Source organism: Eulemur rufifrons, chromosome 12, assembly GCF_041146395.1.
Source record: "Eulemur rufifrons isolate Redbay chromosome 12, OSU_ERuf_1, whole genome shotgun sequence".
NCBI lineage: Eukaryota > Metazoa > Chordata > Mammalia > Primates > Lemuridae > Eulemur > Eulemur rufifrons.
Window position 1 is genome coordinate 11,780,539 of NC_090994.1, and position 22,116 is coordinate 11,802,654.

The window sequence follows — 22,116 nt, forward strand, 5'->3', positions numbered from 1 at the left end:
ACAAAAGTATACCAAACGCTGCCTAAGCTCTACAAGTATTTCCCTCCATTTTCCTGAAATATAAACATTTCTTCAACCTCCCTCTATTAAAATATACAATTTCATATTTTAAATACATTTTTCCTAGAAGGTAAGAATCCTAAAGAGGCTCAAGAACTACCAAAAACTCCCCCAAAACCAAAAAGCAACCTAATAGAAAAAAATGTAGTTACCTCGCATTTATTAGCCTAATCAATAATATCAACAAATCAGCAACTATCATTATGGTACTATTTTCTTTCAAATTCAAATCACATCTAAAAAAACAGTAGCCTGAAATACATTTATAAAACGTCATTTCAGTAAGGCATATCTTAGCTCTAGTTTAAAAATCTAAATGACTTAAAAGTAGTTAACAGAACTGATTTGCTCTTAAGGTGAGTTTTTATACAGCAGTTCTCTGGTCACACATCAATACCGGAGTATAAAATAAACTAACATGGAGGAAAAGTTCATTTCAAATTTATTGAAAAATATATCCTCTCTTTCTTAAAGACTTGGACATTTGCAAATAGGGAAATACTAACACTGCTGCTCACGGGGACGTCAAACATTCCAGATTCCCTCGATCTCAAGTTTCAGTGAACACCATTCCCCTCGATGTCATCTCAGTTTGTCCCACAGTCCTCACTCAACAGGAGCTCTGGTTACTCCTTGCTGCAGCCCGGGCAACATAGCAAGACCCCACCTCTATTAAAAAAAAAAAAGAAGAAGAGGAAGATCCTGGAGCTGGCACTCTCTCTCCACCATGTGAGGACATATCAAGAAGGCTACCATCTGCAAGCCAGGAAGAGAGTCCTCACCAGCGCCCAACCATGCTGGAACCCTAATCTCAGACTTCCAGCCTCCAGAACTGGGAAAAATAAATGTCTTCTCTTTAAGCCCCCAGTCTATGGTATTTTGTTACAACAGCCCCAGCAGAATGAGACACTACTACATATCAATGTCAGGACACAAAATCAAGTCTGTCTGACTCTCCATAATAGGATATGATATGCATTAACACTTCAGAAGCAATGAAGTCTTACAATAAAAAAATTTTTTTTTTGCTAATGGTTCTATTTTGATGTAACCACTGAAGTTTCTGATTGGTTTGCACCATCTAAAGAGACAAGCATGAAGTTTACATTTCAGAGTTCAAAGTTTCACACAATGAACACGAGAGGTTGAGAAAACCGGGTGCTCTGATGAGCAAAGTGTTAATTACCACATCCCAGAGAGTAAAGCACAGGCAGTTCTCTACCAATGAATAGTCCGGTTATGAAGGACACATTCTAAACTGAGATGAAATACTATCCCAAGCGTGCCTTAAGGAAAGAAACTTGTCACCACACTTTGGTTAAAAGCCAATGTTAGCTAATGATGACATCATCTAGCTCAATATAGCACACCAAAGAGGAATATAGAACCCATGGAGTTGCAGGATACTGTTTCTTTAGCTTTAGATGTCGTGCAAAAAAAAAAAAAGAAAAGAAAAAGGAATAAATATTTAAGACTATCACATGAAGAGAAAAGCAATTCAAAGGGGATTTCGTTTTTAAGCAAGGCCATTCTACCCAAGACTTTGGGAAATGAAAATAAAATAATTGAGATGACTGGTTACTCTCATTTAATCCTCATAATCATCTCAGGAGAAACAGCTCATCTTCAGAGGATGAGGCTCAGGCTCAAAGATGTTAAGTAACTTCTCGAAGTCACAGAGCTAGATCTGAACCTAAGGTCTTCGCCGCTCCAAAGTCCGTGCCCTGGTCTTTCCGCCACATAAGCCAGAAGCAACGAGAGATGCAGAACTCTAGCTGTTCCCAGGCTCTTGGCAGCCCCTGAACACTCAGCTGATGAAAGAAAATGTGAAGGTCATCATCAAAATGTTGCCAAAAATATATTCGAAAGACTTTGGAATTTTAAAACTTCGTCTCTGATAGATTTTAACCTTTCAAATTCATGAACCACTGATACCTTCAAACTGAAAAGTTAATAGTTATTAGAATGTAAGTGGTAGAGAAAAGCAATGTTTAATGACAAAGAAAGATAATTAGATAAGCATCATGACTTAGATCTGTATTAAGAATTCTAATATATATTAAAACTCATTATTTCTAGCTACAAAAGCCTCCAATGATTTGATATAAGAAGGCGACTTGCAAGAAAAAGCTGAAGACTTTTACTGCTTTCACTGAAACATGTAACATTTCCTAAAACACCGCATGCATTTTACAATTTATCCAGTTCATGCCTAATCCATCTCTTGGCTTCTCAAACATCTGATATTCTCAATTCTCTCTATATTTCTGAATTCAAAACTTATTTCAGAACAAATAAAGTTTTTTGGCTCTCCAACTCACATCTTTTATGTTTTCATTTTGCTTAGATTTTATTCCAAATGACCTCCGATAATATCCGGAACCTTTCCCTTTTATTGCCAAGTTTTTCTGTGGCCTCATTTTGTGCCTCAAAATAAAGGAGTATAATTCAGTTAAAGTTAACATTATTTTCTTAATCCACAGAAGGAATGTGTGTTTGAAGTGATGTGAAGGGAGAAGGCAGCAGAGATACGAGATACATAGTGGATACATCATTTGAAGTTTTCATACAGAATTCCTACCTTAAGTCCTTAACAGCAAGACGCCTGTTACTCCAACTCTTCCATCCCGTTTCAAACTCCTCTTCAGTGTTGGTTGAGGGGATAGGGGTCTGAGCCACAAAGAAACCCTCAGAACGTAAAGCTCACAAGAGCAGGGATTTGTTTGACCATTTTGTTCGCTGGTGGACCAAATACCCAGAGAGTGCCTGGCACACAGCAGGCACTTACATACTTCCTGAACGAATGGATGCTTGGCTACAGCCACCATCATTTTCTTAAATGCTGACCAAGTATGTCCAGTAAAGAGTGACCAGGATGGAGTGAGGGGCTGCAGAGCATGCCATCACTTGAAGAGCAATTAGAGAAACTGCAGGTGTTCAGGTATGATGAGCAGGGGTAGCTGTGGTCCAGAGAGGGGGTAAGTTCTGAGCTGGCCCTGAGCTCTGACAGTTACCAGCCACGTGTCTCTGGGCAGGTCACTGGAGTCTCAGTGTTCCCATCTTTGAATCAGACATCACAGAACACTCACAAGGAAGAAATGAACAAGAAAAGTGGCGAATAGCAAGGAGTTTTAGAAACATAAATTGCTATTATTTTTATATTTAGCTTCTTTTCACTCTTGGGAAAAAAAGACTTAGAAGTGATAACTTTCCTTATATATGTGAATGGTAAGGCATAAGAAGACAATGACCCTATCTATTTACCCTAGAAAACAAAACTACCAATAAATGATGTGATATAAAAAGAATAAGATATTGACCCAATAAACTGCAGACCTCCCTAATAAGGAGTGTTCCTACCCATAAGAAGTTGCCACAGTAAAGATGTCAGATTTCTGTCATTAATTCAAAAAAAGGGAAGTTGATTCAGAAATTGTGTGGAACCAGCTTTAGTGAAAAGGGTATTAGCTAAAGTATCTGCAAATTCCAATTCTAAGATTCAATGATACGACTTCTATTTTGTAGCTGAAAAACTAAGGCTTATTAGCTCATGGTCCTCTGCATATGTATAAACAACAGTCAGATTATAGGTAGGTAATTTACACCATAATACACATTACCAAAAACCTGCCACCCTGCTAACATCCTCATCCTCCAAAAAAGTGGCAGTCATGTAAATTCACAGGGACAAGAAAATTACAAACCACAAATTATGTCCTCTTTATTGATGACTTTGGAAAAGCATCAAAGGGCATTACAATATTACACACTCACTATTCAGGTGAAATAAATATTGATTTGGTAAACCCTTCCTAAATTTAAAGGGTCACCTGAGGCACCAAATCTTTCTTAGCATTAGCAATTTTATTTCCCTTTCCCTTCCCTCTTCCCTGTACCCCTGTATGGGATGTTTAATTTAGAATAGCAGGTCCTGTCTTTAATAACAGCTCTTCCAATGTACAAACCCATCGTACACAAAACAATTTCCTACAAGACCAGAAAAGAAATGCTCTGGCATTTACCCACTTAGCCCAGACAATGACTACACCAAACACTGGGAATATTCAGACCCTGCACTAACAGATTTGATCTTTCTCATTTTAGTAAAATTTATCACAGGGCCTCTACTGCCTTTATCTTCATTACTGTTATGCTTCCAAGACTTAAAGGTACTTGTGATTCATAAATTTGAACAAGTAGGATCTAGTTGGAGATGAGGCTTTAATTGATTCATTTTTATAAGACTAACTTTTGGCTGAATAAAATGACAGAGTAGCCAGCCTAAGAAATGACTAGGGAATCTAAGCAGCAAGGGAAGAACAGTCTACCAAGAAATCTCAGTTTTCTTCCCACTCAGAGCAACTGGAAGAGGTAAATCTAGAAAACTTAAAAATTTAACGTTATCCTAGAATTAGGCAGCCTCAAGGAGTCAACTCCCACTAACAGCTGCTGTATATTCCTCAATCTCTTCCTTTCTATGTGTGTTTTTAAGAAGGGAAAATATTGCTTTATATGCCAGTGTGTTCTGATCTATTTAAAGAGATCTAGAATAAGAATAATGGGTTTTCTGAGCTGCAGTCTCATTCCACATCTATTCTTTCCACAATGTCAGGGACTCTGTTAGGGTCTTTATTGTATTGGTCACTGCTCCCAACTCCCAATGCATGTTTAGAGACAGTATTTTAAAAATTGAATGCTCTTCGATTCCCCACAGTTCCCCTCTATTCCTTACTATTATGCACTAACCTGGTTCATTCATTTATGGTATTTACCTGGACCCAGAGAATTGAGATCAAACCAGTGAAAGACTCTGTGAGGTCAAGGAAGCCTCACAAATGTGCAGAAGTGTTTTTACTTCCAAGCAATTGTGCAAGGGCTGAGCACATACCCTTGTAGGGAAGAACCAAGGCTATTATGCATCTTTGATATTTATATGCCATTTGCAGGTTGAGATATGCCCAGGAATTTTTTTTTAACCCATGCTATTATACACCTGTATACAGAAGACAACTTATCCTAAGAATAAATGGAACTTTTAAAATCTTAGAAACATAGCCAGGCAAGGTTTTAAACTTCTTTCTGTGTGAATGAAAGTGAAGTGCCTGACTTTGTTTTGTGTTGTGTTTTAGAGCAAATTTATGACCACAAAATGCCTTAGCACCCAACAGGATGGCTACTATCAAAAAATCAGAAAATCACATGTATTGCTGAGGATATGGAGAAATTGGAATGCTTGTGCACTGTTGGTGGGAATGGAAAATAGTGTCACTGCTGCGGAAAACAGTATGGTCGTTTCTTAAAAATTTAAAAATAGAATTACCATAGAATCCAGCAATTCTACTACTGGATATATTCCACTGCCCAAATTAAGAAGCAGGGTCTTTAATAGATATTTGCACACCCATGTTCATAGCAGCATTATTCACAACAGCCAAAAGGTGGAGGCAACCCAAACATCCATCTATGGATAAATGGACTGATAAAATATGGGATATATATACAATGGAATATTACTCTATCTTAAGATGGAAAGAAATTCTGATACATGCTATAACTTGGATGAACTTTGAGGACATGAAGCTAAGTGAAATAAGTAAGCTACAAAAGGGCAAATACTGTGTGATTCCACTTAGAGGAGGTTCCTACAGTAGTCAAATTGATAGCCAAAGATAGTAGAATGGTGGTTGCCAGGGGCTGGGGAGAGGCGGAAACAGGGAGTTGTTGTTTAAAGGGTACAGAGTTTCAGTTTTGCGAGATTGTAAAGTTCTAGAGATGTTGCACAACAATGTGAATGTGGTTAACACTACTGAACTGTACACTTAAAAATGGTTAAGATTGTAAATGTTAAGTTCATTTACCACAATTAAAAATTTTAAAAAATAGAGGGGAAAAATACCTTATGAGGGTCAAGAAAGGTTATATATTTTTTACTCCAGCCCACTTGGGGCTTTGTTTTAAGATAGATTATTTCCCCCCCTCATCCTCTATGTGATGTTGTAATGATAGATACTGAATCACGTCTCTAGTGCCTTAGGGAAAAAAGCCATGTCTTTTGTCATTCTGCTCCAGGTACAGAGACATTAGTAAGTCATACTTAGAATATATGTTTCAAGAGTTTGAAGAACATGTCCTTTTGGTGTGTGTCTATATCTAAACACACAGAAAAGTACTTGGTAAGCATTCCATAGCTAATGAATGGCTATGTTTTAAAACAAAGAAAATAAAAGTAAAATTATAAAGTTTAGAATTTACCTTTGGGTCAGTAAGCCAAAGATTCCTAAAAAGATCATTTGCTTACAGCATGACAGCTTGTGCAGTGAAATCACTGGTTCTATACACCAGCTGGTCAGGAGTCAGCTTGTGGAAAGAACATAAACGTTGGTGGCTGGCCCCAGTGTGGGTTCTTTCAGAGTCTTAGTGGTAAATGGGAAATTTTTTCAACCGGTAAAGTTGTTTAGGCTTTGCAAAGCCCCCAGCTTAGTACCTTGTAACAGTAAGTCATCATGAAATGGTTATTATCCTTGAAAAAACAAATCTACAGTATGTTCTGCCAGCAGATTTTTTTAAAGTATAATAAATATTTTAATATATGCATAATGCTTTAGGGATGGACTATACTACTTGACTACAAACCTAATTCATTGAACTCTATTCTGTGAATCATTTGCACGACAAATGTAATAACAGGTAATATCAGGCTTTCAAAAAGCAGAAACCATATTAGTCTCATTCAAGTCATGTACTGAGCTCTTTCTAACTCCACTTTTTTTTTTGAATGTGGAACCTTTATTAATAGAATATTTATTTAAAAGTAATCTTTTCTTTATTTCAGCATATTATGGGGGTACAAAAGTTTAGGTTAAGTATATTGCCATTGCCCCCCCAAATCAGAGCTTCAAGCGTATCCATCCTCTAGCTCCACTTTAAGTTACTCACAAAAGCAATGACTACAGCAGATGCCCAAGAAAGGGGCAAGAAAACACAACACTGGCCCCTTTCAGAGTCACTACAAAGAGACCTTCCTCACAAAGTGAACGTGATGGTGTAAATGGATGAGAATGCAGATTTTCTAAAAAGTTTCAGAAGTGTAATCCCCACATTCACTGTGTGGTTTGTTTTTATACTCTGGAAAGGTTGTCAGTTACCCTGGAGTTGGCATTCAGAGGCAGGATTGAGGGAAAAGGCGCGTAGTAGGAGAATGAGGGAGAGGAGGGCAGCAAGGATGTCCCTCTTGTGCCACACACAGATGCTGAGTGTAGCTTCCCCATGTACTGGATGCTCCCCAAAGCCTTTGCCAAAGGCTCGTAACAATGTTCTTCAAGGCTGATCTTATCCAAAGGAGAAAGTGCAACCTATATGCCAAGGACAGCTCATAGTTACGGGAGAACATCCAGAGCCTGGTCTACAAAAGAGCTCAGCCTTGATAGTTCAGCCTCCGGTGAGCATTAGGTTCAGGTTTAACTAGTTTGCCCATTTACACTGCCAATTAGAAGAAGAGACGGAAGGAGAAAGAAGAGGGACAAGGAAAGAGGAGAGAGGAGGAGAAAAAGGCCTGGAGCCTGCTGTAAGTACTGCCCAGATTATAGCCTGCCTGATCCCAAACAGCCACCACCCTGGGAATATCCCAGCTACATGACAGGGTCTCTAACACCTATGCGTAGCATCATACCTAGTGTGGTCAGAAGAGACGTCAAGAAGCTCTTGATGGGAAAACCTAAGGATAATAAATGAGAATGGGCTACTTGCTATTTTTCTTCTTCAGAGCAGGAAAGGAACCTAGGGGCTCTTCTGAAGCTCTAACTGTCCCTCTCGTCCTAGGCACTGAAATAAAAAGTTAGAAACATCAACATTGTAGGATTGGGGATTAAGAAGTGAAAGAAAAAATGCTAATTTTTTTCTACAGTTATAAATATTCTCAACATTTTGTTTTTAAATATGAAAATGTTGTCACTTATGTTACAAGAAATTTTTATTTTTCTGCTGATATGTCTGCACACATACGATGGCCAGTTTATTCTTAACATAATACACACACTAGGAATGGGCAGACATGGTTCTTTCTGCTTGAAGTGAAACATATAGGCTTCTTCTGAGCCTGGAATCTCATGATTCAATAAAGCTAGTCATACCTAAAGTCATGCCTTTAAAGACATGGAAAATTCAACCTGGGGAGCAATTTCAGTAGACATTTTGTCGAAATGAAGACTGGAAAAAAATTACTTTTCCCTACCATAAAACATTGCTCTGCACACATCATTTAGTTCGGGGCAAAAACTATATATAATGAAAAGTTCCTGCATTCTTTCTTCTTCTTTTTTTTTTTTTTTTAATTTTTACTCAACAGAAATTACACTTAGTTCAATAACATGAATACTTTTCTTTCACTTCTTGAAAGTAGCCTAAATTCTGATTCATGCATACAAAGTTAGAAGTGAAATTATATGGTTCAAGTTTACTGATTCCCCTGGTCTAATATGTAATGCATTAAAATGACACGTGAGCCTGAGGAAGAGCAAGACCCTGTCTCTCCGAAAAATGAGCCAGGCATGGCGGCGTGCACCTGTAGTCCCAGCTACTCAGGAGGCTGAGGCAGGAGGATCACTTGAATCCAGGAGTTTGAGGTTGCAGGGGACAATGACAGTGCCACTGCACCCTAGCCCAGGCAACAGAGCAAGACCCTGTCTCAAAAAAAAAGACGTGATAAAGTCAAGGTCCATTCTTAAAACATATGCTTGAACTTTCAATTACCATAATATTAGCACCAACAACTGCAGCTGGTGTCTGCAGTCACCACTAGCAGAGCTACCTCCACTGAGTAATAACATTCTGCCTGCCTTAAGCCTCCATCATCTTCACCTTTCACCTCCATACACCACGAGAGTTAACCGAAAATGCTTAAAGGTTGGCAAGGCCCAATCCATAGAAAGTCAAACACTATCAAATACATTCAACTGCACTAAATACTTTCAAAACTGGGTTTATAGACATGATGTGGGTCCTCAAGGCTTTGCTTAAGGCTTAAAATCCTTATAAAAATTGATTTACCACAATTACCAATAGTTCAATAAATTAAACAGCACCTTCAATCACTGGAACAACTTATTTTTTTTTTATTTCAGCATATTTTGGGGGTACAAATGTTTGGAACAACTTACTTTTAAAGGTAGACAGGGCATGCAAAATACCTAGAGTTAGTAATGCAGGAAGAATAGAAAAATACTATAAATAATTTATAAGAATAACTCAAGTGACAATGCTAGGTTGTTTTTTTCTTCACATTTCTCTTGTACTCTGTAGCAAAAAAAAAAAAAATCAGAATATTGTAAATATGCTATTCATTATTCAAAAAGTTCATGTGATCCATTTCAGGGCAGATAAAATGCACTATCAACAGAAATTTTATGCAAAGTCTGCTCTTTTTTTGTTTGGTTCACTGAACTAAGTGCAAACCATCTGGTACCTATGATAATTGAAAAAGTAAAAATTCAAACAGTTTTTTCTTTAAAGATAACACAATAGCACTCCAAACAGAACTTACTTGTTTAAAAGCACTATTTACAAGGTTTAAATCCTAATGACTTTAAATGGCTTGGAACCCATATTTGAAGACTTTTTGTTTTTAGAGTAAGACTATATTTTCCCATTGTTTTGGTAAAATTATGCCATTTAATGAAATTGTTCACATCATAACGATGTCACTCTGCTAAAATGTCTTATCCAAACATGTTAATTTCTAAGAAATTTTAAAAATCCAAAAACCTTTTTCCCCTCTTCCTATAACACTTATAATTTTCTAAATGCACTTCTATAGCTTCAAATATCTCTTTGAGAAATAATTTAATAGCCTATCATAAAATATTTAGGGCATATTCCTATCATGTGGTATTCTTGAATTAACAGATTTTATTTTTTTAATTTATTCATTTGCATATTTCTTTTTTCCCCTTTTTTAGTTGACATGTAATAACTGTACATATTTATGGGATACAGAGTGACACTTCATTACGTGTATACAATGTGTAATGATCAGATCAGGGTAATTAGCACATCCATCGCCTCAAACAGTTATCATTTCTTTGTGTTGTAAACATTCAAAATCCTCTCTTCTGACTTTTGGAAAATATGCCATAAATTATAGTTAACCATTAAAATCTAAAAACTTTTAAGTTAAAATGTACTCTGATCCCCAAATATAAAATGCCATATAAGTAGGTAGTGTATTGCGGTGATTATGATTTGCTTTCACAAAAACAGAACGGCCTGATATAAATTAGTACTTTTTCCAAGTCAAAATGAGTGGATTCTAGTCCTCACTCTACCCTTTGCTGTCTAATCTCAAGATTTAGTTACACCTCTCCAGGCCTCAGTCTCTTAACCTATAAAAAGGGAGCTCTAAAATGTCCATCTCAGGAGCTTACTTCCCTTCCAAATTTGTCTAGCACTGTGCTTGGCATATACGTAGTGCCAGGAACTCAGTAAGTGTCCATGACCAGAGAGGGTTATTAATTTCCAACAGGACCGTTTTAGATGTGCTGTTAAGTTTAGAGCTTGAAATACAAAATCACTACCACAACCGTGTCTTACCATTTTTATAGTGATATAACCAAATGAATTTCTGGGATACCAAGCCTTACTCATTTATCAATCATCTAATGAAAAAAAAATGATTTTATTTTCAAAGTGAAATTCTAAGTGTCAGTTCAAGTTTAAAACAGGCACCAGTCCAGGATGTTTTCACAGCTCTAGTACTACAAATTTTATCAACACCCACAATTGTTTCTCAGTGGCATGTAAATGCGCATTGTACTACTTTCTTGGTGAACAGTGCACACACAAGGCCTGCTCCACCTACACAACCACTATGCCACAAAAGCAGTGCACTTAAAAGAGGGCTTTTCTTTGCAACAAAATATTACAAATCATCACTACTCTTAAAGACAAGTGTTGCAAGAGATGAAGAATTTCAGTAATCAACTTTAAAATCCCTCACTTTGTTTATTATTCGTTAAGCACATTATTAAGCCGACATGACAAGTAAAAGGCAAATATATAGAGCAGTTATTTTACATTTGAAAAACTGACAAGGCCCTGCAGAGATGCTCCCATCATACAATCCTTTGGTTCTATTCAACTCTAAGTTTATTATAGAGATTTCTACAAGAAGATCCACTATCAGACTGACACTGAGCAAGATTAGACTGCAAATGTCACTCTAAAGATGCTCCAACTTTAGGTAAGAAGAGGGTACTGGCTGTTCTTTATCCATTCCTTTTTTTGTTCCCGTTTTTTTTTTTTTTTTTTTTTTTTTACAGACAGAGTCTCACTGTGTTCCCCGGGTGAGTACTGTGGCATCAGCTTAGCTCACAGCAACCTCAAACTCCTGGGCTCAAGCAATCCACCTGCCTCAGCCTCTCAAGTAGCTGGGACTACAGGTGCACACCACCACGCCCAGCTATTTTTTTCTATTTTTAGTAGAGACGGGGTCTCACTCTTGCTCAGGCTGGTCTTGAACTCCTGAGCTCAACCGATCCTCCCGCCTTGGCCTCCCAGAGTGCTAGGATTACAGGCGTGAGCCACTGCACCCGGCCTCTCTTCCTGTTTATGGAATACATTTACAAATACTCCGTTAAAATAATCTCAGCTAAAACTCAGAATCGAATTTATCTTTTGATCCGTAGGCAGACACTGAAATCTGTGAATCTGAGAATTTGGAGGAAAGAAAGGAAAAGACGGTGATGCTGAAGATAACTAAAGTCCAAATGTTCCTTTGAGGCCCGGGAACTGCTTCCACTGTGGCACAGAAGAGCATGGTCATCGTTACGCTTCTGTCATTGTTCTCTGACTCACAGAGCACCCTCACTGCCACACTCACCTCTGAGCCAGTTCTCAGCCGCTCCTCAGAGGCCATAGTAGTTTTATATCAGCAAGAGGAAAGGATGCGTGACCAGGAAGGCCCCATCTTGCCCCCAAGGATTCTCTCCCTAATGTAATTCTCTGAGAAGTTGAAATGGCTTATGTATCGCAGGGTTCTTATCGTGGGTTCCAGAAACCTTAGCTGTCTACTGGTTAGAATTCAGGGAGCCTTGAATGTCCAAAAATCTTACATAAAATTATGGGGGGGAAGGCAGTTTACATGTAGATGTGCATTTTTTTTAACAGGGAAGTGAACTGGGTAAGACAGGAGCATGCATGCTTTCATCACATAATATCCATAACTCCCCCAAAACATCAAGAGAGCCACTGCTGCACAGAACAGCTGCTATGTTCTTAGGGTTCTTCCTTCTTCCACTGAGGTATAAATGTAAACAGAACAGAGGGCATATCTGAACAAAGCAGGAGGAGCTCCTTCCCTGTGTATCACAGAACTGTAAGTACCATTTGTTCAACTGCAGTTGCCTTTCACTAGAAAAGACTACAAAAGTCATCGTAATCTTTTCTTTTTCAACCTGAATCTCTTTAGGTCTCCCCCTTGATTTCAGTTGTTCAATCTTTTAAGAGCTGCACAGTTAAATTTCAGAAGCTGCTCAAACAGGATGGACCTCAAGTTGTAAATATCAATATAACTCTACCTAAAAACAATACAACCTTTAACTTCTCCAAATTTGTTAGTGTTAAGTTCATAATTCAGATGAAGGCCAGTGAGAAGGGGAGCTGGCAGGAAAGTAACTCTGAACATACCTGGGTTCTCTAAGGAATGAACACAGAAATATAACAGGTAAGCCTGGCGATTATCAGAGTTACTTTGGTCATCCAAAATGACCCCGATTCTATCCCATAACGGGACCACCGGCAATTCTGTCCAGTGTGGGCTTTGCCAATTATAATGATGTAAACATTTTTAAATACCACTGTAATTCAAGATTTTAAATAGTGAAATGATTTAAAGAGCAACAAAGTCAAAGAAAAGGTTTTCAATCCCCTATGACATTTATGTATGAACCAAGTCTGACCTGTGATCTGTAAGAGCCACAAGATCTCATTTACCGCCTGGCACAGCCTCGCAGGGCACACAGCTGGTGCTCCACACTTACTCCAGGCTGAGATTCACTGAATCACTCAGCAGCGCCATTCTGTTTCAAGGCTATCAATAAACGGAACTCCCAGCAGTTCGTTATTCTTCTACCACCTCCTTCATAAAAGTCCAGATCAGTGTAGAATGCCTAGCCCAAGAATTGAAAGAGCAATCTCACTTTGTTTCGCTCATCATAGCCAATTCGACTTCATTTTCTTGAATAGGCTGCCCTGGATCAAAGGTAAATTCCTCACGTGGCTAAAACACATCAGAGGGTCTCTGAGCTCTAAGGAGGGAGTTACAAAGCTCACTCCAGGCTCCTCCTAAGTCTCCCCAAAACTCAAGAGCAAAGACACCTCCCAAATGATTGCTCAAGTTACAACAGAACTAAAGAAACCACTTCAAACTTACTGTTGAATTCAAACATAAATATAAAATTGTGTTGTTTAGTATGGTCTTTAAAGCAGATAAAAAGCCTACACAGAGTAGCCTACAGTTTGGGACAGGCTTTTCCCAGGGGAATTCATTCCCACGTTGATACAAATTATCAGGAAGAGTTTCCATTTAAATTTTTATCAGGACAAGTACCTACGCAAGTCACAAACGTCCTGTGAACCATGAGCCCCCTGTACAAATAATAAGTACTCTTTGCTAGAAGACATCAGGAACATTACAGAAATGTGTATAAAGTAAATTTCAGAAATAAATACAATCACTGTCTAAAGAAAGCCATCCTTCTAAAGGAAAGGGGAAAATTTTCTTTAATAAAGATGTTTTCTATTTGTAGAAAAAACAAAGAAGAAATTTGTGAAAATTTTATCCACTAATTATTTAAGGGAAATTCATTTAAAATTGTATTTACTTATATATTATTTTAAAGTGATAATATAATGACTACTCACCTACCACCCAACCCAAGAACCTAAAATGAATAATCCCTATTCGCCATATACGAACCAATAATGGCACGACAGCACGTGTGCTGTGAAGAATTATGGTTAATGGAATCCAGAGCACCTGAGGTCTATCAAAAAAAAAAAAAAAAAGTGAAGTGATTTACTCAGTAGAAATGGACTCACCCCATCATTCCTTTAAATAAAGAATTTGTCTAGCAGGCTAAAATTGTGAATCAATTTCTTGTCCATTCCTTCCCCCTACCTCTTAGAAATGATTATTAAATTTTTTTTAAAAAAAGGTACATTCACGAGAACCAGAAATCTGGAAGGTGAGGCAACGACACCAAGCTCCGTATCTCCATGGAAACCTTCCCCGTACAACAGAAGAGCCATGTATAACAGGTATTGAAGAAATAAAGGGTATCTAAATCCGGAAAGAGAAGATCAAGCTATCCCTTTTTGCTGACGATATGATCTTGTATCTAGAAAATCATAAAGGCTCCACCAAAAAACTCCTAGAATTGATAAATAAATTCAGCAAAGTCTCAGGTTACAAAATCAATGTCCACAAATCAGTAGCATTTCTATTTACTAATAACAGTCGAGCTGAGAGTCAAATCAAAGACTCAATACCACTCACAATAGCTACAAAGAAAATAAAATACCTAAGAATATACTTAACCAAGGAGGCGAAAGATCTCTACAGGAGAACTACAAAACACAGATGAAAGGAATTGTAGATGACACAAACAAATGGAAAAACATCTCATTTTCATGGATGGGTAGAATCAACATTGTTAAAATGCCCATACTACAAGTGATTTACAGATTCAATGCAATCTACATCAAAATACCAAGGTCATATTAATATTTCACAGATCTAAAAAAAATTCTATGCTTCATTTGGAACCAAAAGGAGCCTGAATAGCCAAAACATTCTTAAGCAAAAAGAACCACTATTAACACTTTTTATCAGTCCTTTCTCCATTCCATGCTGCAAGTCGAGACTGGAGCCAACACTAAGCTGTAGGTGCTGGCTGCTTTTCTGGTGGTCCTCAGAGAATCTCCTCCACGGAAAAGAAATAATGGGCAAGATGCCTAAGGCCTCTTGTGATCTTTCTATTCTTGAAAAGTCCCTTTATGGATTTTAAACTCATTAAGTTTGTATGAAAGTACCAAGTTTGCCTAATGCAACAACTCAACTTTTAGAGTAAGAAATTAAGATAATTTCATGTTCTTAATTTGACCACAATTTTGGAATTTCCAGCTAAAATATAACCTAATGTGTTTTTACTTTCCTCTTAAGACATTTCAGACTAGTTTGAATTTTTATATAACTTTTTAGAGACCTAGGGTAATAAATTACATGAAATTTTGCCAAATCATTAATAAGTATTATTGCCCTCCCAAACACAAATGTTGGTGAATAACTAGCTCAGCCCAAACTCAATTTCTAGGGACCCAAGTCTCATCAAGGAGGAGGAGGAATGGTAGTGGTTTTGTTTTGTTTTGTTTTGTTTGAGAGAGTCTCGTTCTGTCACCCCAGGTAGAGTGCAGTGGTGTCATCATAGCTCACTGCAACCTCAAACTCCTGGGCTCAAGTGATACTCCTGCCTCAGCCTCCTGAGTAGCTGGGACTACAAGCACGCGCCACCACACCTGGCTAATGTTTTCTATTTTTGGTAGAGACAGGGTCTCATTCTTGCTCAGGGTGGTTTCGAACTCCTGAGCTCAAGACATCTTCCCACCTCGGCCTCCCAGTGTGCTAGGATTACAGGTGTGAGCCACTGTGCCTGGCCATTAGTTTTTTTTTTTTTTTTTGTGAGACAGAGTCTCACTCTGTTGCCCGGGCTAGAGTGCCGTGGTGTCAGCCTAGCTCACAGCAACCTCAAACTCCTGGGCTCAAGCAATCCTCCTGCCTCAGCCTCCCGAATAGCTGGGACTATAGGCATGTGCCACCATGCCTGGCTAATTTTTTCTATATATATTTTTAGCTGGCCAGATAATTTCTTTCTATTTTTTTAGTAGAGACGGGGTCTCGCTTTTGCTCAGGCTGGTCTCGAACTCCTGAGCTCAAATGATCCACCTGCCTCGGCCTCCCACGGTGCTAAGATAACAGTGCTAAGATTACAGGTGAGCCACCGCGCCCGGCCAGTAGTTTTAAAAGTAGTAACAGTAATGATAATATTGCCTAAAATTGATTGATTACTTAGTCTTGCTCAGGAACACAATGTATATTCAAAAAAATGTTTAGATTATCTCTCCTCATGACGCTTCAGCTCCTTCTATCACTCAAATGGCATTTTATCATACTTTTTGAATTATATGTATACTATGTTTATTATCTCCTTTACTAGGTGGTCAACACCCAGAGGATAGCAATTTATTCTTTGCTTCTCTACAGATTCTAGATCTGGGTCATAGTTATATACAACACGTAGTCATCCAAAATGGATTAACCTCTGATCATGGAAAACTCCTAACAGAATGTCTCATAGGATATTCTTAGAATCAAAGTTATGAAGTCATATTTCCTATTCCAAGGGAATCCCAGTGTATCAAAACAGCACTCTGTAATTGGGTTACACATACAATTACTAAATTCTACAAATTTTGCATATTACTGGTGAGAAATTTTGCAATTAGTTTCACAAAAATCAAATTCAGTTGTTTCCACCAAATGCATACCTTCTTTTAGAAGCCAGATAGCATGAATGGTGGAGGAGGAATATAACCCAAAAGGTCCACATGATTTGGGAAAACAGACACTGCATGCCATACACAGATTCCCCACTCCTGCCAGTCAAATATATTTCAAGTTCTAGACAGTTTAGTGTGATTTTTTTCAAAGTAGAAATTGCACTGCATTCAGAAAATCTGCCCCAAGGTCATATTAAAGGAGTAAACAAATAACACTGAACCTGCAAAGAGATTCCATTTTTTCCTTTATGGTTCAATACAAAATAACTGTTAATTCCACTAGTGACTAGCACCATCATCATCATCATTTACCAAGATAACAGATAGATACCCCACAGCCAAGGCAAGAAAAGGCCCTAACCAAACAAGTTTTATCTTCCAAATATGATCAAGTTACCAACCCACATAACATCTTTCTGCCCACACAGAAGTAAAAATGAATAAAAAGTGAGCATGAAGGTTTACTTTACTACTTGATGTTTGGAAGAGACATCTGTTTTTAAGTGGCATAGATCCACTTACCTCAAAATCTGATCAAAACAATTTGTTAACAAAACAAAACAAAAACAAACAAACCTGGGCAAAGTAAAAGTATAAAATAAGAGCATCTTAATTACAGCGTCATTCAGATCCCTGGTGACATCAGAGTCTATACACTGTGATCACTAGGTCTCCACGGGAAGGAAGTAGGTTTTGATGGTGAAGCTAGCATTGCTTTAGATATAACTGAATGAAGACTTAAGGAGCCTTCTTGAAACCAGAATGGGTTAAGGAAAGAAGAGAATTTTCCCCACAACTGTGGGAAAAACTAGTACGAATCAACAGGGGACATAAAAATTCTTCGTTGTGTATTGTTCACCAAATATTCCAAAAATGAATACAACATAGTCAGGGCTTTTCTTTTTTTTTCAAACTCCTGGACGAAAGGTCATGGAATGTTCTCATATCATTTGCCTTATTACTGAATCCCAGATTGGGCTCAGTTGTGAAAAGAGGTGCCAGCATGCAGCAGGGCCAGAATGAGTATGTGGGTGTAGTTTTCATTTTATATACTTTATTTTTCATTTCATTTTATACAGTTTATTTTTCACTTCTATTTTTTGCAAGGGGATAGGAATAAGGCATAAAATTAAATGCATGACATTTGCAGCACTAGAACACTCCAGCTTGATGATTCAGTCAGTCTTGGATGTATAAAGTCTCGTGTCAAGAAACCCCAAGATTTTCCACAATGTATCATATCCATACACACCCAGAAAAATAGGGAGCCATAGAGCTCTCTGAGGAGAGAGATCCAAACTAAAAGTTTAAATAAGAACAGAAGAGACATGACCCACATATTCAAATTCAGCCTTTTAAACAAAAGCCACATCAATTCGAATCTTTTAAGTCAATACTAATTAAACTTATCAGCGACAAGGCGAACAAAATGGCGGCAGAGGCCCTTCTCAGAAATATTTTAAAAGAACCCATAAGCATGTGAAAAGCGATGGTATACTGCTTGCTTGCATAGATTAATATATAATAGTTATGTTTATTATATTAAACAACAAAAATTAATAGATCAATCATCCTGTGATTATCTTAACTAGCTGGAAGATGATGGAAACGAATTTCTAGTTGGTTTTGTCAATGGCATTCACAACATTTCCTCAGCCAGACACCACTTTAAAACAATAGCCAGAAAGGCAAGTCAAAGGAAACCTAAGAGGAGTTGGGACAAGTTTGTTACTACTGGTGAAACAAAAATGCCAAGCACATGGGCTTTTGATGATGAAACAGTAGCACTGTCTTCATATTTTAAAGTTCATTACTTGCCTTCTGATGCAGACACTATTGAAGTCACCTGCCTAGAGGTGGTGTTATTTTTTTATACAGTTACAGCAAAACATAAAACTATTCTTAAAATCCATCAATAGAGAGTTTCCCAAATGTAAAAATAATTATAGAATCCTACCCAAATTGGAGCTATACTTACTTTTTTGGTTGTCCAGTGCCTGGTAAAGAATAACTCAGTAAGTTTTCAATGAAGGAATAAATACATTTGAAGACAGATAAAACACCTTTTCTCAAATTGTTGAAATCAGCAGCATTTGCTCAACAATAGATAGAGTGTGTGTTATGTGATACACACTGTGTTAAGCACCAGAATGAAAAGTTTTTAAATAGAATAATTCCATTAGTTTTCTGTTATTTTAAGGCTTTATCTATATGGTTTTGAATATCCAGATTAAAGATTTATAGAGGAGTTAACCACTTTAGATTTTCAAAACTATTTAGACAAGCAGTATCTCGTAAGTGAAATCTTACAGAAAACTTGAGTTTTTCAGGATTCAGTTGGATGACAAAAGTATTCAAATACTGGACACAATGTTAAACACGTGAATAATTAGAAATACATTCAACTGAAAATTTTGCTTTTGTTCTAAATGTGTGGCATCCAGGAAGTTGTTCATAAGAAGCCAGTCTTTAAAATCAGTGTGTTCGTATCTACAAGTTTGGGAAAATAATAGGGCACATAGCAACAAGAAGGTGTTTTCAAGACTCTGTTCTGAAAGTTGGTCACTGAAGGGCACCAAAATAAAACCAGCAGATGGCTCTGAACACACACACACACAGATAGAGAGAGAGAGAGAGAGAGAAGAGAGAGATGCATACAAATAAAACAGAAGGGAAGACAGAAACTAAGCTAAATAGAGAAGTTACTGGAGGAAAACTATGAGGGAAAAACCATCTGAAAAAGTAGGGCCAAAAGAAGAAATGGTCACAGATGCAGGCCATATATGCCTGGCGTGAGCAGGCAGAAGCAATGACTTAAGCTAAGAAGTACAAGAAGAGAACAGAAGGTGGGCCACCTAGAATGGAGACAAGGCACTTCCACTCTGCAAAGATGGGCATGTTTGCAGAGGAAAGCAAGAAACACGAACTTTAAAATTCTGCAGACCACCAAGCTATCATGTTTCCCCTCGTAGCCTCTGTTTGTCGCAAGCTCCTAAGTCCAGTGACAATGATCAGAGAGTCTGGAATCAAAAGGGCTACGCCGACCTGCAAAAGAGGCCAAGGATTCTGCAAACAGAATCCTTGCAGATATCACAGGGCTTCACTCTGGTCTCCAAGGCCATGGCACACCCTAAAAGATTAAAATGCCTTAAGGTAAATGACATTCCCGAATCAAGGTACAGTGTGGAAACAAAGTGAGAGGGCAAGGGAGGAAAAGAAAAAAAAAAATCATCATAACGTAGCCTCCCAGATTCAATCCACAGCAGCCAACTAGCAACTTTTTAGAACAGGGAGAAAAAAAAGTCATGCTCTTCTGCACTGAGAGAGCATTTCACGTTAAGCTTCAGGGCAATTAAAAGAAAAAGGGACTTGCTATTACAAAGCAACCCTAAGAAAATGTATAGTTAATATAGAATATTCTTATCCTGTACCTCCCCCTGAGAAAGACTACAAACAAAAAATGGTTCACTTTCCCCGAGAAGATAATGATTACTGATGTTGAGGGAAAAAGAGGAGACAGAAGTTCTAAAGACTGGCTCAGGTATGAAAGAAAAAGTATCAAGCCAGAGGCCACAAACCCTTTAACTTCAAGTCCCAGGTTGCAGGACAGGATTCACAGAGCTCTATTTGAATAAGATCTGGCGATATCGCCCCATTAAAAGGATTCGTGTTACTGCACAAACGTCTAGATAAATTTTATTACCGGTCTGAAATTAGTCCCCTAAAGGCTTTTGTAGACAGTTTTGTATACATATTTGAAAGTTTGAACAGGCTGAATACTTTCTCTGCTGAAATCTAGGTACTATTTCCACTTCTACAGCCATATAGGACTGATTTTGTTGAGCATGTTTCTTTTAAATAGCTTTAAGACACAATCTTTGAATACCTTACCCCACAGGCTGTACACGTAAACAGAAGGTGGAAAGTTTTCCGGACTGACAAGTACTCGGGGGTGATGGGTAGGGTGATTCCCTAAGCCTCAAGAAGGGCATTTCGAGTTCAAGGCTGAAGACTTAATGAAATGGGCTTAAAGATATAGCCCATGTCAAACGGGTTAGCACGGCACCCACTCACTTTAAAACACCTTCTTCTTCCAAAAAGCCGCACTTGAGGATCTAGAAGGCCACAACGTGGCCTTAAGGCCGCAGGTTCCCCACCTCTGCTACAGACGCCACGACAGGCCATTTTACCTGTCCTGCCAAGGTCCCGGACCTGCAGGATGTGAGAAGGCTTCCAGCGCTCCAAGCCTAGTTCGGTATTACAAGAACCCCAAAGGAGTGGAAGGCGACTTCGGGGACCCCTCGGCGTGCTTGGAGGAGAGGCTCGGCCTACCCTCCCAGAGAGGGGTGCCCAGGGCCCCCAGAACAAGAGTGACTACAGGATACCCCGCGGAGTCGCCCTGCCAGGCGCTCTCCCAGCTCCCGCGGCCCCCGATGTCCCGGGGCAGCGCCGTCCGCACCCCGGACTGGGGCCGCACGAGGCGAGGCGCACCCCGGAGCGCAGCCCCGAGGACGAGGGTGCGCGGCTGCAGCCCCTGCCCGCGGCCCCCGGACTCTCCGCCTCCGAGCGGCGGGATCGCGGCCTCCAGGCAGCTGCACGCAGCTGGACGCGGCGCTCGGAGCCCCCGTCCCACTCCGTCCCCGCTGGCCCCAGCGCCCGGGCCGCCCCTCGCGGCGGCCCCTCAGCGGGGCAGGAGACTTGGCAACTTACGGGGGCTGCGCTGGGGCCGCGCCGAGGGGGCGGCGGGGGGTGCGAGCGGCTGGACCGTGTGGGGCGCCCCGGCTCGGGGAGGCTGGAGGAGCGGCCGCCGCCTGTCGGGTCCGCGCGAACAGGAGCGCCCGGCCGCCGCGCTGCAGAAAGCGGGCTGGGCACGTGGGCGCCCCTCTGAGTAGCCGCCGGGGGCGGGGGGCGGGGCGTGGGGCGCGGGGCGGGGCCTCCTCCCCTCCCCCGCGCTCCCCGGGCCGCGCTGGCCAATCCTCGCGGTGGGCGGCGTCCGGCGCTGCGCCCGGGGTCTGTCGCCGGCCCCCAGCGCCGGCACACTTGGGCGTGCGCTCGCCTGCGCTGGCGGGTGGGCTCCGGCTCGGGAAGCCGCGGAGCTGCCCGCGAGCAAGAGTTCTTGCCTTCCCTGGAGGACCCAAAGCAGACTTCATCTAAGTGGGTTTTGATCCCGCGTTTCCTTTTCACGCTGGGAAGAATTCGGAAATAAAATAATAACAAAATATAATGATAATCATAAGTAGAAGCCCAGATCGGTGTGCTTTGTCAAATAAAATATAAAACTTCATAAATACTGTGCCGTTGCTATTTTGAAAACGCCAGTGAACGTGAACAAGTACTCATGATTATTTAGGGGTGACTTTATGAGAAGATGACATTTGCTATTTCCAGGGGAGTGAGAGCACAAGTTACACAATCAAGGTTTCTCATACTGTGCTATTGTTGACTTTA

At 39.6% G+C, this 22,116-nt stretch overlaps 1 protein-coding gene across 1 annotated transcript in view; it reads right to left on the bottom strand.

Annotated features, from left to right (window-relative positions):
• SLC7A2 (solute carrier family 7 member 2) overlaps nt 1-21,508 on the bottom strand; it is a 58,012-nt gene extending 36,504 nt beyond the window's left edge. The window contains exon 1 of the mRNA XM_069484914.1: nt 21,379-21,508. The gene's annotated coding sequence lies outside the window, so the exon portion shown is untranslated. The remainder of the gene's footprint in view (nt 1-21,378) is intronic.
• Nucleotides 21,509-22,116: the final 608 nt, after the last annotated feature.